Source organism: Peromyscus eremicus, chromosome X (genome assembly GCF_949786415.1).
Source record: "Peromyscus eremicus chromosome X, PerEre_H2_v1, whole genome shotgun sequence".
Taxonomy (NCBI): Eukaryota; Metazoa; Chordata; class Mammalia; order Rodentia; family Cricetidae; genus Peromyscus; species Peromyscus eremicus.
The window spans coordinates 100,004,070-100,024,740 of record NC_081439.1 but is presented as its reverse complement, the minus strand read 5'-3'; the positions used below and the strand labels follow the sequence as shown (position 1 = coordinate 100,024,740).

The 20,671-nt window shown below is 44.0% G+C and overlaps 1 pseudogene; it reads left to right on the top strand.

The window, feature by feature from the left end:
• The first annotated feature begins 488 nt into the window (after nucleotides 1-488).
• LOC131899289 (rhox homeobox family member 2-like) lies at nucleotides 489-3,380 on the top strand (annotated as a pseudogene).
• The last annotated feature ends 17,291 nt before the right edge of the window (nucleotides 3,381-20,671 follow it).

Genomic DNA, 20,671 nt, shown 5'->3' with positions numbered 1-20,671 from the left:
CTTGTGAACAACGATGGAATTCAGCCCTATTGGGAGCACAGTCTCTCAGGAGGATCGTGCCCTGGCCTACCCACATATTTGCCATCATACAGGGCTCTTCAAGACAGCACAACCAAGATTGGGGCATTTTGTTTGAAGGACATTTGCATAATTTAATAAAGTGATTTAGCTGTGCTCAAGGGCCTGCTGAGTTTGAAAAGGTCTTTTTGTTACTCTCTGTGACTGAATTTGGACAGTCTAGCATTACCCAAAACTAGAGGTGTCAGCTAAGCAGCAAACCAGAGCCACAGGTTCCGCACCCCCACCGCACACACTCACTGCAGTTTTTAAAGTACTCCCTGCTCTTTGCAGCCCTAAAGTGCTTCAGGCTAAGCACCTCAGAGGACAAGCCCACAGTCACTGAGGCTGTGCAGGCCAGAATGTGTGATTGGACACATTGTAATTACGTAGAGTCTCCAGAAGACAAGCCTTCCGGGTTAAGAGTCACAGCTGTACCTCTGGCGTCAGACCGTGAGGACACGGCTTTTAAGTCTTCGGAACTCGGGTCTCATTGAAAGATTCCTGGCATGGAGTCTCGCCAGGGCTGCTGCCACATTTTCACCAGGATGCTGTGTCTAGGAGCTAATGAAGACCAGGAACAACAGCATGGTCAGTAAAATGGTTCTGACTCCACTTGAGCGAAGTCCGGGAAGCAAATTTGGTGGAAAGGCCAGTGGCCAGGCACTTCGATTACCCGGCTCTGCCTGTGGGCCCTCTCCAGGCTTTCCAATGATCCATGGGCCACGATGCTCAGATCTTTATCTTTATGTTTTTCTCTCTTGCAGGTGGGAATGCAGTGGTCCTGAAGGCTGGAGAGGAAGGAGGCAAGAAGGAGCTTGTAGAGAGCGAGCTTGCTCAGGGTGAGCTTGATCAGGGCGAACTTGCTCTGGGCGAACTTGCCCCAAGCAAGCCTGCTCAAGAAGAGCTTGCTCAGTCCGGTCTTACTCAGGAAGCCACAGGAGTGGTAGAGGCGGGAGAAAACGAAGGGGACCCAGGCTGAAGGTGGCCATGGCAGAAGTGTTCCACAGCAGCCTCAGCAAGAGGCGGCAATGCCTGAGGGCACCAAGAATCTCCAGGCTCGGGACAGGCAGCCTTTCCACAGACACACCAGTTTCACCCAGTCTCAGCTGCGGGACCTAGAGCGTCTTTTTGAAGAGACTCGCTTCCCCAGCTTTCAAGTAAGGTAAGCAGAAGGCCTGCTAGGCGCCTGGTTTTCTAGCAGTGCATCCAGGCTGTCCTTTGGTCCTCCCTGACCCCTGATTTCCTCTACAAACAAAGCGACCATGTCTGGACCCTCCAGCAGAAATTGGATTCTGGAGTAAGCAGATGTGCCCTAGTCCAACTGGAAAGAATGTGTTTTGTTGTCTGTTTAATTGGCGTGTGAGTGGGAAATTTAGACAATGCTTGTTCTAAATAAGTCTCTGTAAGTATGAGTGAGAATCCTGAGGTGTGGCTGGGAAAATGCAGGAGGGATTCCACCTCAGATTAAAATTTGACTAACACTTTTTATCGTGGAGCTTCTCTTAATGAAGCTTTACATGTTAAGTACATAGACCACATACCTGTGTTTGGGGGATTACCCTTAATTTTGGTCCCTGAAAGAAACCTGCTACTGGAGTAAGTTCAAAGGAGGTGTGAGGAATACTGTGTGTGTGTCTGTGCGAGTGTGTGCATGTGTTTGTGTGTGTCTGCGTGTGTGTGTGTGTGTGTGTATGTACACGTGTGCACACACACAAGTGTGGACACAAACATTTAAAAGCAAACAGGACATGTCTTTATACAGTTTATTTCCACTACAAGGCCTGAATGTTGGAATCTTTTCACTTCAGGAAGGATCTTGCAATATCAATGGGTGTGCCGGAAGCAGATGTGCAGGTCAGTATTTTAAAAAAAATTAATGTTTTGGAAGGGCTCCACATCTTCTGATGGTGCTGTCTAGAAGAGAGGTATAGCACCAAATTGGGACCCTGATGTTGCATCCCAAGGATGCCAGACCAGTCCACAGCCAGGCTAGGCTCAAGATGACAAAAGACCTCCATTTTCTCAGGCAGGAAATGCCAACCTGGACACCTGAAACCTATGATGCCAAGATGCTTTGTCTGACCCTCGGTGAACATAGTGTGTTTCCATGACCTTCTGAAGGCTGTGCAGCCCACACGCCTCACTTAAGTGAAGAGACCATGTTCTTGCTCACCTTCAACTCTTTCACTCTGTGTGTCTCAGAAAACCTTTTCTCAGACTTCTTGATCTAGTCTGTAAAGGTCCCATGCCTGGCTTAGTTCTGAATCAACACTGGGACCAGGAACCTCAAAAGGCCCATAACCCTTTTACCAGTCTTTTGTTGGTGATGTATGTGAACTCTGCTCACCATTACAATCAGCCCTGACTTTCCAGACCACATGCCCACAAGGGAAAAGGCCTATACACAGTATACTTGGAGCCTAGGGAGGAAGCATAGAACAGGAAGAAGTGCCCTTTGTCTCATAAAATGTGTATTCTGGATACTCACAAAAGGCTATCACCATGGAGCCTGTTACAGACAGCTTTGGGCCTTGAGATAGTACTCCGGGGTTCCAAGAGAACTGTTTTTGATACTTTTCAACACACAGCAAGGACCAGGAACAACCCATGAGCTAGATCTGCATCCTTTCCTGGAAGAATGCATTAAAAATATCAATTGATAGGGCTGGAGGGATAGCTCAGCCATTAAAGGCTACGCTTACAACCAAAAATATCAATTGATGGAGAGAATAGACAATATTCTGGGTCTGTTCCATAGCAGAAGGACTGGGTGTGGGGTACATGTCCTCAGGGGCTTCATGGGGTGTTTTGACTGTTTCAATGAGAATGAAACCTGTTGCTTTCAGCATTCTGAACAATCAGTACACACTTGAGGTAAGTCTTCAACCGTTCTTGGGGTTAGATCGATAAACAGTTTCTGGGCAAACAGAAATGTGGTGCTTTGCTAGGGGAGTAGCTCTGTCCTGGAGCACATACCTAGCACACACTGGGCCAGGGATGGGTTCCATATATGTTCTAAAATGCTAGTACAATTGATCCAGTATACAAGGTTACAGCATGTGTTCTTCAGTGGTGGTACAGTACAGTGTACTAAAGCAACCCTTTCTTCTGCTTGTAGGAATGGTTTAGGAACAGGAGAGCCATTTTCAGGAGAAACAATAGAAAGATGGTTCTGATTGATGCACCACCTGGTCCCCAGAACAACGATCCCTGAAGATTTTGGAGCAGCTCATGTGTGCCACCTCTTTCCAAAGCCAGATGACCTGGAACCTGGCCCTGCCCCCAATGTCTCGGCCACCTGTGCTGGCCATGACAACCTTTTCTTCCCTGCAATTATCTCAGCAATAAAGAGGTGGATTCTCAGTATGTTGGTTCCATTGTTTTTCAGGTTACTAAAATGTGGGTATAAGTATTTGAACCAGAGTAGCCTATTCCAGAAATGGCCTTTATGGCAGGAGGTGACACTGGCAAGCTCTGGTCACTGTGGCTTGCTGAGTGAGGAAGATTTCAGGTGCTATGCTGCTTCATGCTGACCCCACATGATTCTCTGTACCCTCATCATGGGCTTGTCAACTCACTCCACCCCTGTGGAACAATTACTTATAATGTCAGTTAGGGCAAGTCTCCAGCAGAGGACACTGTGTTTCTAGTCATGGCTGTTCCCACCTATACTCCAGTATGTCCCACCCTAGACCTAATCCCCAAGGGGTCATTGTAGGGAATCACACAGGGAGAAGCAGAGAGAGAGAGAGAGATGGGTTCAACTGGGGACCTGGAGGCATCAGGAGGAAGTGTCCTGAGTCTCCACATTGGATGTTCCAGCAAGAGATGACTTTCTTGAGTTCCATACGGGTCCTTGCCACCAATCTTCCAGGTACAGAGTGTTATCTGGTGACATGCTCCAGTTCCTAGCTGCCACATCCAGTGGCTTCAGTCTTCTCACTGGGGCTGATGCTCCATGAATGGAACCTGTGGATGGCATCCTGTGCCTCAGCTGCCTGTGGATTCTCATTCTGTGCTCCCCGGTTATATGGAACTGAGATGTGCTCTTGACACTCTTCCTGGGGAGACTGGAGAAACTGGGAACAAACATCTTCTAAGCCCAGTTGGAGATATTCAGCCTTTTACTTCCTGTGTCTTAAACATCTCTCCCTCATTATGAAATGTTTCGCCTCCATTTGGAATGTCTTGTGTCTTCAGGAGCTTTCCTCCAAATGGAATGTCTTATCTTGGAGGAAACTGCTACACAAAATGTGTATCCAGCTGCCGGGCCAGATCCTGTGGAGGCATGCTCTAGGTGACCACATGTCTGGCTCAGGTTCTGACTGGACTTCTTATCGATTAGAAGAGGCTCCACTTTTCAGTGGCTTACATTGCTTTGCAAGGGACCGTGTATCTGTAAGAGGGCATCTTGATAAAACATGGACGGAGACTGTGGGGAGACCAGGTAAATGTGTGAAAAGGGATCTGTATTTCTATTGGTTGACTACACATGACTGGCTGGCATCTGTGTCTAAGGGTAAGCGATTTCATTGACACTTTAAGAGAAAAGACTTTCTGCTGTTCATTGAGGACGTTTTGTAAACATCCCTTCACTCAGATATCTCAAATCCATATACAACTTCCTCCTGAAGTCACGGGGCTCGGTTTCTATTACTTCCCTTGTGTAGTAGGATTTATTAAACTCAGAGCCCCCACTCAGGGACTCTGAAATCCCTGTCTTACTGCTGGGTTTACCATGCTCTTAAAGAACTTTCCACCCACAGAGAGCACTGTGAGCATAACCACCATGCAGCATCAATCCTTACCTTCTGGATCTTTCTCTCAAGCCCTTTCAGTCAATAGTAGCAATGCTCTATGTCTCCCCCTTCAGTGAAAGGCTGGATATTTCCTCCAAAACAATGAGCTGTTTGATTTAGCTAATATCCAGCATTATTTGACATGGTTTTCCTATTTCTAGGCATGGTGTTCACATTTATAGGTTGAGATGTTTGCCCTGCAATATAATTAGAATTCCTGGGGGCTGTCCAGTCATGCTGCCGCTCTATGCACAGCTAAGCCTCCAGTTCTAATACCTCTTTTTTATAATTAGTCAATTGACCAAAAGCCAGACATTTCTATGCACTCCTGTGACCAGTGAGAGGGTATAACACAAGGCAGTACAGCACTAGTCATCCTGATGTACACGGTATGGGACATGCGAGGTTCAGGCTTCCCTGGGATACATGAGAGACTGTCACAAACACAAAACGAAGAAACAAACCAAAGGAAAATACTGCATTTTCATTCTCAGGTCCTATTAACACCCCACTGTAGCTGGGGTTTTCTCTCAGGGTCCCACCAAGCCCAGGCAGCCCGGCAGCCCACTTATAAAATAAACACACAGATGCTTATATTATTTAAATTGTTTGGCCTAATGGCTCAGGCTTCTTGTTATCTAGTTCTTTTATTTCAAATTAACCCATATCTATTAGTCTATAATTTGCCCCATGGCTCGTGGCTTACAGGTACCTTACATCTCACTTTCCATGGCGGCAGCTGGTAGCAACTCTCTGCCTCAGCCTTCCTGTTCCCAGAATTCTCCTCTCTCCTTGTCCCGCCTTTACTGCTTGCCTGGCTACTGGCCAATCAGTTTTTTATTTATTAACCAATCAGAGCAACACATTTAACATACAGAACATCCCACAGCACCCCACCCCAACCCCAGCACTCTGAAACACTGTCAATGAGAATAGTTGCTCTACCACAAGAACTGCACACAACCTCTCCCTGTTTATGGCCTTCCAGAGTCTGTGGCACTTACTCTGTCCAGGTTATTGTACGAATGCATCCTCAGCCCTCAGTAGTTTGTACTGCAACACAAAGGGTGCAGTTGGTGCAGTGTCTGAACTTACAGAGCTGAGAAGCACTGGACAGGACCTTCTATAAGCATTCTAATGCAGATTCTTCACTGGCTGTCTGGAGTCTGTTAACTTTTCCAAGGGTTGCTCTGGATTTTTTGCAGTGCTGCACAACACACTGTAAACATGGGACTAAAATGTCACTGCTGAAGATGGAGGTCCGAGATTGGCTTCTGCTTTCAGAGTCCTTGAAGACTCTTGAAGCAGACACATGCAGAGCTGACCCAGTCCACTCAATGTTCATCTCATGTGTCATAGAGACTCGGAAATGTGGGGTCTGGAATGTTGAGAAATTCTCCAGTCTTCACCCAAGCCTCATGTGCTCATTGTGAGTTTTTCCCACCTTCCCCAAGAGATATGGTCCACACATTTCCACAAGGCCTCAGAATTATTTTTTTTTCTTTTTTTTTAAGAGAATATGTATTTATTATTTATCCTACTGTGTAAAATAAAGCAAACATTTCATAGAAGGAATGAGTTACATGCTTATGAAACTTTTTTTATGTGAAAACACAACCACGTTGACATACAATGCCAGTTCTTAAACTCACAAAATCAACTCAGGTATATTAGGGCATAGATTATTTTTCTTTTCTTTCTTTCTTTCTTTCTTTTTTTTTTTTTCGAGACAGTGTTTCTCTGTGTTGTTTTGGTGCCTGTCCTGGATCTTGCTCTGTAGACCAAGCTGGCCTCAAACTCACAGAGATCTGCCTGCCTCTGCCTCCTGAGTGCTGGGATTAAAGGTGTGCACCACCACTGCCCAGCAGGCATAGGTTTTTGTAACATAAACATTAAAAGTGCATAGAAAATCATACTACATGCTATTAACATTAATTACTTTAAAAAAATACTCTTTTGTTTTAAACTTGTATGTGTTTTTAAATTACATTATTTAATACCTAAAAATATGAAGTGTATTTTAAATGGTATTATTATTGTTGTTATTATTATTACATCCTGATCACAGTTTCCCCTTCCTCCTCTCTCCCAAGTCCCTCCTGCCCAACTACCGCCTGCCTCCCCCCACCCACTCCTCTTTTTTCTATTCAGAAAAGGGCAGGCCTCCCATGGATATCAACAAAATATGGCATATCAAGTTGCAGTAAGGCATAACAAGGCAACCCAGTATGAGGAACAGGGTTTCAAAAGCCAGCAAAAGAATCAGAGACAGCCCCTGCTCCCACTGTTAGGAGTGTCACAAGAAGACCAAGCTACACAACTGTCACATATATGCAGAGGGCCTAGGTTGGTCCTATGTGGGCTCCCTGGTTGTTGGTTTAGTCTCTGTGAGCCCCTATGAGCCCAGGTTAGTTGAATCTGTGTGTTTTCTTGTGGTGCTCTTGATCCCTCTGGCTCCTACTATCCTTCCTCCCTGTCTCCTGTAGGATTCTCCGAGCTTCGCCTAATGTCTGGCTGTGGGTCTGCATATGTTTCTACCAGTTGGTGGGTGAAACCTCTCTAATGACAACTGGGCTAGCTACCAATCTATGAAGATAGCAGAATATCATTAGGAATCACTTCATTGACTTTTCCTTCTTTTTGTTTATTCCAGTTGTGTTTGGTTCCATCCTAGGTCTCTTGCTGTCTGCCTCTGGATCCTGGCTCTATAGGCAGTGCCAGGGGTGGGCTCACTCTTGTGACATGGGTCTCAGGCTGGGCCAGTCATTGTTGGCCACTCCCACAATTTCTGAGCCACCTTTACCCCAGCACATCTTGTAGGCAGGACAAATTGTAGGTCAAAGGTTATGTGGCTAGGTTGGTGTCCCAATCCCTTCACTGGAAGTCTTGTCTGGTTCCAGGAACTGGGCAGTTCCGGTCCATATCCCCTATTGCTAAGAGTCTTAGTTAAACTTCCCCTAGTAGATTCCTGGGAGTTTCCATTGCACTAGGTTTCTACGTTACCCTGAAATGCCCCCCTTTACTACAATCATCTTTTCCAGTACTTTCCTCCTCCATCTCCCCAAACCTGAAACCTCCTGTTCCCATCCCCACTCACCCCCAATCCACCCAGAAAATCTATTCTGTTTTCCCTTCCCAGGGAGATTCATGCATTTCTCCCCCTATACTTGAGCCCTTCTTGTTACTTAGCTTCTCTGGGTCTGTGGATTGTAGGTTGGTTATCCTGTTCTTTACAGTTAGTATCTACTTATGAGTGAATACATATCATGTTTGTCTTTCTGGATCAGGACTACCTCACTCAGGATTATCTTTTCTAGTTCCACCCATTTGCCTGCAAAGTTCATGATGTCATTTTTTTTAACAGCTGAGTAATACTCCAGTTGTGTAAATACACCACATTTTCCTTATCCATTCTTCAGTAGCGGGACACCTAGTTTATTTCCAGGTTCTGGCTATTACAAATAAAGCTGCTTTGAACATAATGGAGTAAGTATCCTTGTGGTTTGATTGAGCATCCTTTGAGTATATGCCCAAGAGAAGTATAGTTGGATCTTGGGGTAGATTGATTCCCAATTTTCTGAGAAACTGCCATATTGAGTTGTGGTACAAGTTTGCACTGCCACCAGCAATGGAGGAGTGTTCCCCTTGCGCCACACCTTCACCAGCATGAGCTGTCCCTTGTGTTATTGATCTCAGCCATCCTGACAGGTATAAGATGGGTTCTCAATGTTTTTTTGACTTGCGTTTCCCTAATGGCGAAGGATGTTGAACATTTCTTTAAGTACTTCTCTACCATTTGGGATTCCTCTGTTGAGAATTCTCTGTTTAGATGTACCTCATTTTAAAACTAGATTGTTTGGTATTTTTATGTCTAGTTTCTTGAGTCCTTTATATAGTTTGGAAATCATCATTCTGTCAAATATGGGATTGATGAAGATCTTTTCTCATTATTTAGGCTGTCATTTTGTCCTGTTGACAGTGTCCTTTCCTTATAGAAGCTTTTTAGGTTCATGAGGTTCCATTTGTTAACTGTCCATCTTAGTGCCTGTGCTATTGGTGTTCTGTTCAGGATGTTCCTTCCTGTGCCAATGTGTTCAAGGTTATTTCCAACTTTCTTATCTATCAGGTTCACTGTATATGGATTTATGTTGAGGTCTGATACACTTGGTGATAGATATAAACCTATTTGCATTCTTCTACCTGCCGACATTCATTTAGACCAGCACATTTGTTGAAGATGCTTTTGCCTCAACTCGGGTTCAGGTCCTGAGATGGAGAAGAGGTGTCAGTGCAAGGAGGAATTCTTACCACCAGGTGGATTGCACTCAAGTGGTCCTGAATAACTCGATCTTTCTTTAGCTATACTTTAACAGTTTTTTTCCCATCAGGTTTACACAAACCGCTTATTATTGGCTCCTACTTTTGACTTTTAAAAAAATATGTCATATTTTAAGAACTATATTGTAGTCATTATAAAAGCCCCATTGTTCCCCTTCATACTTCCCCAAATACACCTTCCCAACCCCCGACATAACCTTATTTTCTAGACATAGAAGTCAGCATTTGTCAGGCTTAACTATATGTAGAGCCAGACACATCCTGCTCTTATGTCAGCTGGCAGCTACTTGTGGTTACAAAGTTAAAAAGAAATAAAATGGGCACAATACTTTAAGGACAATTCAAACAATATTCAAGCACAAACAATTTCTTTATGTCTGTAAGACATGCTTTTATACAGTTCCCTTTTCCACTAGAGGGTCCCATGTCTCAATCTCTCTATCAAAGCAGACTTTAATAAGGCACTCTTACTCTCCTTTCCAGAACTGTGAGACATGGTTAATGTTCCAAGTGTTATTTTCTCATGTACCTAAATATCTCTATTGAGTCAGAAAAGTTCCCAGGATTAGGAGTTGTAATTAGTAATTCCAGATAAGAGATTTGAGAAGCATTAGCCCCCTGCTGAATCTTAGGGGAAAATATTCAAGAAAGAACAATATTTCCAGGGAAAACTATAGTTATTGCATGTGTGATTACCAAAGTAGAACTAAAACCACCAAAAAATCAGCAATATAATGAGAGAGAAAAGAGCCTGCAAGCTGCATAAATTTTGCAAATTCCTGTGCAGTCCCTTGGTGTACTGGTCCTTGCCAAGTAAAAATCTATTTCCCCTCCCATCTTGCCCCGGACTTCCCTTCTGAAGCACAGCTCCCATCTGGCCCCGGACTTCCCTTCTGAAGCACAGCACAGCACAGCACAGCACAGAGAGCTCCCATCTGGACAAGAGAGAAAGACTTCCTGAATCTGTCAGCTCTGTCTGAACCAAGTGTGCTGGATAAAACCAAGAACGAACCACAAGGAGATGGGCAGACGTCAAGGCAGAAACACATACAACAAAATGAATAGCAATACACCATCACCAGGCCCTAGCCATCCTCCAACACCTAGACCTGAACCTCAGAAATTGGAAGAAGCAGAAGAAAATAGCCTTATGAATGTCATCATGAAGAAGCTAGAGGCTCGTGTAGAGGAAAAGACAAAAAAATGTGAAGAACGCTGTAAACAACTAGAGGAAAGGGCAAACAAATTAGAAGAAATCAAAAAAGTCCTGGAAGAGAACAATAAAATACTGAAAGAAAATCAAGAAAAATCAATGAATCAAATGAAGGAAACAGTCCAAGACCTGAAAAGGGAAATAGAAAAAATGAAGAAGACACAAACAGAGGGAATGCTGGAAATAGAAAATCTGAGAAAACGATTGGGAACTTCAGATGCAAGTATAATCAACAGAATGCAAGAGATGGAAGAGAGAATCTCTAGCGTTGAAGACACAATAGAAGAAATAGATTCATCAGTCAAAGAAAACACTAAAGTCAACAAAGTCATGAACCAAAATGTCCAAGAAATTTGGGACACCATGAAAAGACCAAACCTACGAATAATAGGGGTAGAAGAAGGAGAAGAATACCAACTCAAGGGCACAGAAAATATATTCAACAAGATCATAGAAGAAAACTTTCCCAACTTAAAGAAGGAAATGCCTATGAAGATACAGGAAGCCTATAGAACACCAAACAGACTAGACCCCCAAAAAAAGTCCCCTCGCCACATAATAATTAGACAATTAAACGTACAGAATAAAGAAAGAATATTAAGAGCAGCAAAGGAAAAAGGCCAAGTGACATATAAAGGCAAACCTATCAGAATAACACCCGATTTCTCAATGGAGACTTTGAAAGCCAGAAGGTCCTGGACAGATGTAATGCAGACACTAAGAGACCATGGATGTCAGCCTAGACTAATATACCCAGCAAAACTTTCAATCAACATAGATGGAGTGAACAAGACATTCCATGACAAAGCCAAGTTTAAACAATATTTATCCACAAACCCAGCCCTACAGAAAGCACTAGAAGGAAAATTCCAACCTAAGGAAGTCAGATACACCCTCGAAAACGCAGGCAATAGATAAAGCCACAGTAGTAAACCCCAACGAAGAAAAGTACACACACATCACCACCAAAAAATAACAGGAATGAACAATCACTGGACATTAATATCCCTCAATATCAATGGACTTAACTCACCTATAAAAAGACATAGGCTTACAGAATGGATACAAAAGCAGGACCCATCTTTCTGCTGCATACAAGAAACACATCTCAAATTCAAAGATAGACACTACCTAAAAATAAAAGGCTGGGAAAAGACTTTCCAATCAAACGGTCTTAAGAAACAAGCGGGTGTAGCCATCCTGATATCCAGCAAAATAGACTTCAAACTAAAATCAATCAAAAGAGATCAAGAAGGGCATTACATACTCATCACAGGAAAGATCCACCAAGATGAAGTCTCAATTCTGAACATTTATGCCCCAAACACAAGGGCACCCACATATGTAAAAGAAACATTATTAAAGCTTAAATCACATATAAAACCCCACACATTAATAGTGGGAGACCTCAACACCCCACTTTCACCACTGGACAGATCCCCCAAATCGAAACTTAACAGAGAAATAAAGGACTTAATTGATGTCATGACTCAAATGGACTTAATCGACATCTACAGAACATTCCATCCTAACAAAAAAGAATATACCTTCTTCTCAGCACCCCATGGAACCTTCTCTAAAATCGACCACATACTTGCTCACAAAACAAATCTAAACAGATACAAAACAATTGGAATAACCTCCTGTGTTCTATCAGACCACCATGGTCTAAAGTTGGATTTCAACAACAACAAAAACTACAGAAAACCTACAATCTCATGGAAACTGAACAATACCCACCTGAATCACCAATGGGTTAAGGAAGAAATAAAGAAAGAAATTAAAGACTTCCTAGAGATCAACGAAAATGAAGACACCACATATCCAAACCTATGGGACACTATGAAAGCAGTACTAAGAGGGAAATTCATAGCACTAAACGCCCACATAAATAAACTGGAGAAATCTCACACTAGTAACTTAACAGCACACTTGAAAGTTCTAGAACAGGAAGAAGCAAAGTCTCCCAGGAAAAATAGATGCCAGGAAATTATCAAAGTGAGAGCTGAAATTAATAAAATAGAAACAAAGAGAACAATACAAAAAATTAATGAAACAAAGAGTTGGTTCTTTGAGAAAATCAACAAGATAGACAAGCCCTTATCCAAACTAACCAAAAGACAGAGAGAGAGCATCCAAATCAACAAAATCAGAAATGAAAAGGGGGACATAACAACAGACATTGAGGAAATCCAGAGAATCATCAGGTCATACTTCAAAAACCTCTATTCCACAAAACTGGAAAACCTAAAAGAAATGGATAATTTTCTGGATAGTTACCACATACCTAAATTAAATCAAGACCAGATAAACTATTTAAATAGTCCAATAACCCCTAACGAAATAGAAACAGTCATTAAAATCTCCCAACCAAAAAAAGCCCAGGACCAGATGGTTTCAGTGCAGAATTCTACCAGATCTTCAAAGAAGAGTTAATACCAATACTCTCTAAATTGTTCCACACAATAGAAACAGAAGGAACATTACCAAACTCCTTCTATGAGGCTACAATTACCCTGATTCCCAAACCAAACAAGGATACAACAAAGAAAGAGAACTACAGACCGATCTCCCTCATGAACATTGATGCAAAAATACTCAATAAAATACTGGCAAACAGACTCCAAGAACACATCAAAACAATTATCCACCATGATCAAGTAGGATTCATTCCAGAGATGCAAGGATGGTTCAACATACGAAAGTCTGTCAATGTGATACACCATATAAACAAACTCAAAGAAAAAAACCACATGATCATCTCACTAGATGCTGAAAAGGCATTTGACAAAATCCAACACCCCTTCATGATAAAGGTCTTGGAGCGATCAGGAATACAGGGAACATACCTAAACATAATAAAGGCAATTTACAGCAAGCCAACAGCCAACATCAAATTAAATGGAGAGAAACTCAAAGCAATTCCACTAAAATCAGGAACGAGGCAAGGCTGTCCGCTCTCCCCATACTTATTCAATATAGTACTTGAAGTTCTAGCCAGAGCAATAAGACAACATAAGGAGATTAAGGGGATACAAATTGGAAAGGAAGAAGTCAAGCTTTCCCTATTTGCAGATGACATGATAGTATACTTGAGCAACCCCAAAGATTCCACCAAGGAACTGATACAACTTATAAACACCTTCAGCAACATAGCAGGATACAAGATCAAGTCAAAAAACTCAGTAGCCCTCCTATATACAATGGACAAAAAAGCGGAGAAGGAAATCAGAGATACATCACCCTTTACTATAGCCACAAATGACATAAAATACCTTGGGGTAACACTAACCAAGCAAGTGAAGGACCTATATGACAAGAACTTTAAGTCCCTGAAAAAAGAAATTGAAGAAGATGTCAGAAAATGGAAAGATCTCCCATGCTCATGGATAGGCAGAACTAACATAGTAAAAATGGCAATCTTACCAAAAGCAATCTACAGATTCAATGCAATCCCCATCAAAATACCAACACAATTCTTCACAGACCTGGAAAGAATAATACTCAACTTCATATGGAAAAACAAAAAACCCAGGATAGCCAAAAGAATCCTGTACAATAAAACAACCTCTGGAGGCATCACGATCCCTGACTTCAAGCTGTACTATAGAGCTACAGTAATAAAAACAGCTTGGTACTGGCATAAAAACCGACATGTGGACCAATGGAATCGAATTGAAGACCCTGACATTAATCCGCACACCTATGAACAAATAATTTTTGACAAAGAAGCCAAAAGTGCACAACGGAAAAAAGAAAGCATCTTCAACAAATGGTGCTGGCAAAACTGGATATCAACATGTAGAAGGCTGCAAATAGATCCATATCTATCACCGTGCACAAAACTTAAGTCCAAGTGGATCAAGGACCTCAACATAAACCCAGCTACTCTGAACCTGCTAGAAGAGAAAGTAGGAAGTAGTCTTGAACGCATTGGCATAGGAGACCACTTTCTAAATAGAACACCAGTAGCACAGACACTGAGAGAAACAATCAATCAATGGGACCTCTTGAAACTGAGAAGCTTTTGTAGGGCAAAGGATATGGTCAACAAGGCAAAGCGACAGCCTACAGAATGGGAAAAGATATTCACCAATCCCACATCTGACAGAGGACTGATATCCAGAATATATAAGGAACTCAAGAAATTAGACATCAAAATGCCCAACAGTCCAATTAAGAAATGGGCTATAGAACTAAACAGAGAATTCTCAACAGAGGAAACTCAAATGGCTGAAAGACATTTAAGGAATTGCTCAACATCCCTAATCATCAGGGAAATGCAAATCAAAACAACTCTGAGATACCACCTTACGCCTGTCAGAATGGCTAAGATCAAAAACACTGAAGACACCTTATGCTGGAGAGGATGTGGAGCTAGGGGAACTCTCCTCCACTGCTGGTGGGAATGCAAGCTCGTACAACCAGTTTGGAAATCAATATGGCGATTTCTTAGAAAATTGGGAATCCATCTCCCCCAAGATCCAGCTATACCACTCTTGGGCATATCCCAAGGAATGCTCAACCACACCACAAGAGCACTTGTTCAGCTATGTTCATATCAGCATTGTTTGTAATAGCCAGAACATGGAAACAACCTAGATGCCCTTCAACTGAAGAATGGATAAACAAAATGTGGTACATATACACAATGGAATACTACTCAGCAGAGAAAAACAATGACATCATGAGGTTTGCAGACAAATGGATGGACCTAGAAAAAATCATCCTGAGTGAGGTATCCCAGACTCAGAAAGACAAACATGGTATGTACTCACTCATAACAGGATACTAGATGTGGAACAAGGATGACTGGACTGCTACTCACATCACCAGGGAGGCTACCTGGAAATCAGGACCCCAAGAAAAACACAGGGATCGCCCAATGACAGAGAAATGGAATGAGATCTACATGAACAGCCTGGACATGAGTGGGGGTAGTGAAGGGCGAGGGTCGAGGGAAAGATAGCTTGGGTGAGTGGGAGATTCCAGCTGGATCAACAACAGAGAGGGAGAACAAGGAATAGGAGACCATGGTAAATGAAGACCACATGAGAATAGGAAGAAACAAAGTGCTAGAGAGGCCCACAGAAATCCACAAAGATACCCCCACAACAGACTGCTGGCAATGGTCGAGAGACAGTCCGAATTGACCTACTCTGGTGATGGGATGGCCAAACACCCTAATTGTCGTGCTAGAAACCTCATCCAACTACTGAGGGATCTGGATGCAGAGATCATGACTAGGCCCCAGGTGGATCTCTGGGAGTCCAATTAACGAGAATGAGGAGGGTTTATATGAGAGAGAATTGTTGAGACCAAGGTCGGATAAAGCACAGAGACAAATAGTCAAACAAACGGAAACACATGAAATATGAACCAATGGCTGAGGGGTCACCAACTGGATCAGGCCCTCTGAGTGGGTGAGACAGTTGATTGGCCTGATCTGTTTGGGAGGCATCCAGGCAGTGGCACTGGGTCCTGTGCTCATTGCATGAGTCGGCTGTTTGAAACCTGGGGCCTATGCAGGGTCGCTTGGCTCGGCCTGGGAGGAGGGGACTGGACTTACCTGGACTGAGTCCACCAGGTTGATCTCAGTCTGTGGGGAAGGCTTTGCCCTGGAGGAGATTGGAATGGGAGGCGGGCTGGGGGGAAGGTGAGGGGGGCGGGAGGGGGAGAACAAGGGAATCTGTGCCTGTATGTAGAACTTAATTGTATTGCAAAATAAAAATTTTAAAAAAAAAATCTATTTCCAATAGGTGCCTTGTTGGACTGGTAGTCATATGTTGATCCAGACTCAGCTGTATAGTTCCCAACATGTTTTCTTTTTTCCACTAGATAATTTTGGCTTTTTGTCAAAAATCAGGTGTCCATAGGTGTATGGATTTATGTCTGTTTCTTTGATTTGATTCCATTTATCCATCTGTTTGGTTTTATGCAAAAACAATGCTGTTTTTATTACTATAGCTGTGTGTTAGAGCTTGAATCAGTGATGGTGATACCTCCTGAAATTCTCTTATTATTCAGGATTGTTTTAGATCTCCTGGGTATTTTGTTTTTTCATATGAAGTTGGGTTTTGTCCTTGCAAGGTCTGTAAAGAATTGTGTTGGAATTTTGATGGGATTGCATTGAATCTGTAGATTGCTTTTGGTAGGATGGCCATTTTTACTATGTCAATTCTACTGATCCATGAGCATGGGAAGATCTCTCCATCTTCTGATATTTTCTCTAATTTCTTTCTTCAAGGACTTGACATCCTTGCCTTATAGGTCTTTCACTTTCTAGGTTAGAGTTACACCAAGATATTTTATATTATTTGTGGCTATTGTAAAGAATGTTGTTTCCCTGATTTCTTTCTCTGTCCATTTACAGTTTGTATATAGAAGGGCTACTGATTTTGTTGGTGTTGTTGTTGTTAACCTTGTATCCAGCCACTTCAGTGAAGATGTTTATCAGCTGAGCAGTTCCCTGGTAGAGTTTTTGGGGTCACTTATGCATACTGTTATACTGTCTTCATATCAATATCCCCTTGATCTTCTTGTACTTTTTTTTTTTTTGGTTTTTCGAGACAGGGTTTCTCTGTATAGCTTTGCGCTTTACCTGGAACTCACTTGGTAGCCCAGGCTGGCCTTGAACTCACAGAGATCCTCCTGGCTCTGCCTCCCGAGTGCTGGGATTAAAGGCGTGCGCCACCACCGCCCGGCCTCTTCTTTTTTTTTTTTTTAATTTTTATTTTGCAATACAATTCAGTTCTACATATCAGCCACAGATTCCCTTGTTCTCCCCCTCCCCCCCTCAACTTCCCCCCAGCCCGCCCCCCATTCCAATCTCCTCCAGGGCAAAGCCTTCCCCACAGACTGAGATCAACCTGGTGGACTCAGTCCAGGTAGGTCCAGTCCCCTCCTCCCAGGCCGAGCCAAGGGACCCTGCATAGGCCCCAGGTTTCAAACAGCTGACTCATGCAGTGAGCACAGGACCCGGTGCCACTGCCTGGATGCCTCCCAAACAGATCAGGCCAATCAACTGTCTCACCCACTCAGAGGGCCTGATCCAGTTGGTGACCCCTCAGCCATTGGTTCATATTTCATGTGTTTCCGTTTGTTTGGCTATTTGTCTCTGTGCTTTATCCGACCTTGGTCTCAACAATTCTCGCTCATATAAACCCTCCTCATTCTCGTTAATTGGACTCCCAGAGATCCACCTGGGGCCTAGTCATGGATCTCTGCATCCAGATCCCTCAGTAGTTGGATGAGGTTTCTAGCACGACAATTAGGGTGTTTGGCCATCCCATCACCAGAGTAGGTCAGTTCGGACTGTCTCTTGACCATTGCCAGCAGTCTGTTGTGGGGGTATCTTTGTGGATTTCTGTGGGCCTCTCTAGCACTTTGTTTCTTCCTATTCTCATGTGGTCTTCATTTACCATGTCTCCTATTCCTTGTTCTCCCTCTCTGTTGTTGATCCAGCTGGGATCTCCCACTCACCCAAGCTCTCTTTCCCTCGACCCTCGCCCTTCACTACCCCCACTCATGTCCAGGCTGTTCATGTAGATCTCATTCCATTTCTCTGTCATTGGGGGATCCCTGTGTCTTTCTTGGGGTCCTGTTTTCCAGGTAGCCTGCCTGGTGATGTGAGTAGCAGTCCAGTCATCCTTGTTCCACATCTAGTATCCTGTTATGAGTGAGTACATACCATGTTTGTCTTTCTGAGTCTGGGATACCTCACTCAGGATGATTTTTTCTAGGTCCATCCATTTGTCTGCAAACCTCATGATGTCATTGTTTTTCTCTGCCTTCCCCAAGAGATATGGTGCACACATTTCCACAAGGCCTCAGAATTATTGGTTTTTTTAATCACTGCAGATTTGTTCCCATAGTTGACCCCCACCCATTTTCTAGGAAGATAATTCCCCAACGCCAGGGGACTCAGTTGAGATGCCACTTGGAAGGTTCCTTCTACACTCTCCTTGCCCAAGGGCCACACCTTCCCTGTAAACACATCCTGCTCACTGAAGCTCCAAACTGCTGTGAGGGGGGAGACACCGCCAGCTGCCGCCATGAAAAGCAGCACGTTAAGATGCCACTAAGCCACCAGCCATGTGGCAAGGTATAGATTTATAGAAATGGGTTAATTTAAGATATAAGAACAGTTAGCAAGAAGCCTGCCACAGCCAAATAGTTTAAATAATATAAGCATCTCTGTGTTTATTTTATACGTGGGCTGTCGGACTGCCGGGGCTTGGCAGGACTCAGAGAGACTCCAGCTACAATACTGCTGGTTTTGGACCTCAGAGGCTCAGTCCATTGCAACTGTCAATCATCCCAGGAAGGCTTCTGATTGGTTAAAATAACCTGGATGTTAGGTCGTTAAGGTATAGAAGAGAAAGAAGCCTTTCTGGTGGAGAAGTTCTCCTGCCAGAAGTATATGGGTCTCCCCTTCAGAATGTGAAGAGACACAAAGGAAGGCAAACCTCAAGCGACTTTGATAGCATTCCTGTCATGGAGCATGGAAACATCAAACACCTGCCTCTTGAGGGACCTGACCAGGAAAAATGGAAAGGTCAGTGCATGCTAGGAGTGGTGGGTTGGCCATGTCCGTGAGGAGATGTTTTTCCTCAGAGGTGAATGGAGAGGCGTAGGGCACTGAAGGCTTTGCCTGCCTTGATGTCATAGCGACTTTGCACCACTCTGGTCCCTGTTGACTCTTCTTTCTGTTTTCTATTTTCAGGTGCTGAGACACCGATGCTCTCCCCATATGAAGAGGGAAGAAACGAGGAAGAGAGTGGAAGGGACCACCCTGCGTCGGGAGCCCCAACAGCAGAATGGAGAGGAGTAGAACAGAAAAACAGGGAAGACTGGAGAAGGTCCTTCTGCTGCTGTACCTTCAGGCCTCATGGATGACCGAGAGAGTGCCAGTCCCAATAGCCAGGAGAATGAGCGTCCACCTCAGAAGCCAGTTCCTGAGAGCATCGGGGGCACCGAGGCTGTGCAGCTTTGTGATCTGTGTACAGCATATGTCACATCTGGTGCCCCGAGTACAGTGTATGTCAGTAACAGTGCCTGGTGTATAGCCTCTGCCTGTTACTATGCGCCAGGTACAGCCTATGCCTGTTACTGTGCCTCAAGTACAGTCTATGTCTGTTACTGTGCCTCAAGTACAGCCTATGCCAATCACTGTGCCCAATGTACAGACCCTATACCTGTTACTGTGCCCCAGATACAGCCTGTGCCTGTTAATGTGCGCCAAGCACAGCCTATGTCTGTTACTGTGCCTCAAGTACAGCCTATGCCTGTGACTGTGCCCCAGGTACAGCATGTGCCTGTTAATGTGCACCATATACAGCCCGTGTCTCTTAATGTGCCCCAGTTGCAGTCTATGCCAATCACTGTGTCCAATGTACAGACCCTATACCTGTTACTATGCCCCATATACAGCCTGTGCCTGTTACTGTCCCATGTACAGCCTGTGCCTGTTACTGTGCACCGTGTACAGCCTGTGCCTGTTACTGTCCTATATACAGTCTATGCCTATTAATGTGCCCCAGTTACTGCTTATGCCAATCACTGAGCCTCGGGTACAGCATATGCCTGTTACTGTGCCCCAGGTACTGCCTGTGTCAATCACTGAGGCCCAGATACAGCCTATGCCTGTTTCTGTTCCCCATGTCTGTCCCATGCCACTTACTATGTGCAATGTACAGCACATGCCAGTTAAGTTAACTAGCACACCACCTGTGGTAGTTCCAATTGCACACCCTATGCCATTCCAGGTGGGTTGTGTACAGCCATACCAATTACAGTACCCAGTGTTCAGTCTATGCCAAGTACAGTGTCACCCAATGAGCAGCCTGTGCCATTACAGGACCCCATGTCCAGTCTGTGTCAGTTCTGGCACCCAGTGCACAGTCCATTCCAGTTACCGTGCCCAAAATGCAGCCTGTGCCAACACTGGGGTCCTGCAGCTGCCTCTGTGACAGGGCTACAGCTGCAGGAGTTGGAACACCTTTTCCAGAGAAATCATGATCCAGTGCTGAAGAAGGGTAAGCACCTTGTGTGGCTTCCAGTCCCTTCATAGGGAACAAGCTGGTACAGAGAGGCCTCTGGCTTGCTGGCAGCTCTCCTTCTTGTCTTCATTTACTGAAAAGCTCAGATTATATTTTGAAGATTTATTTTGTCTTGGCATGAGTGTGTAGGGGGGACGAGAGGAGCTGTGTCTCACATTTGGAGGTCAGAGGACAGCTGGAAGGACTTGGTTCTCTCCTTC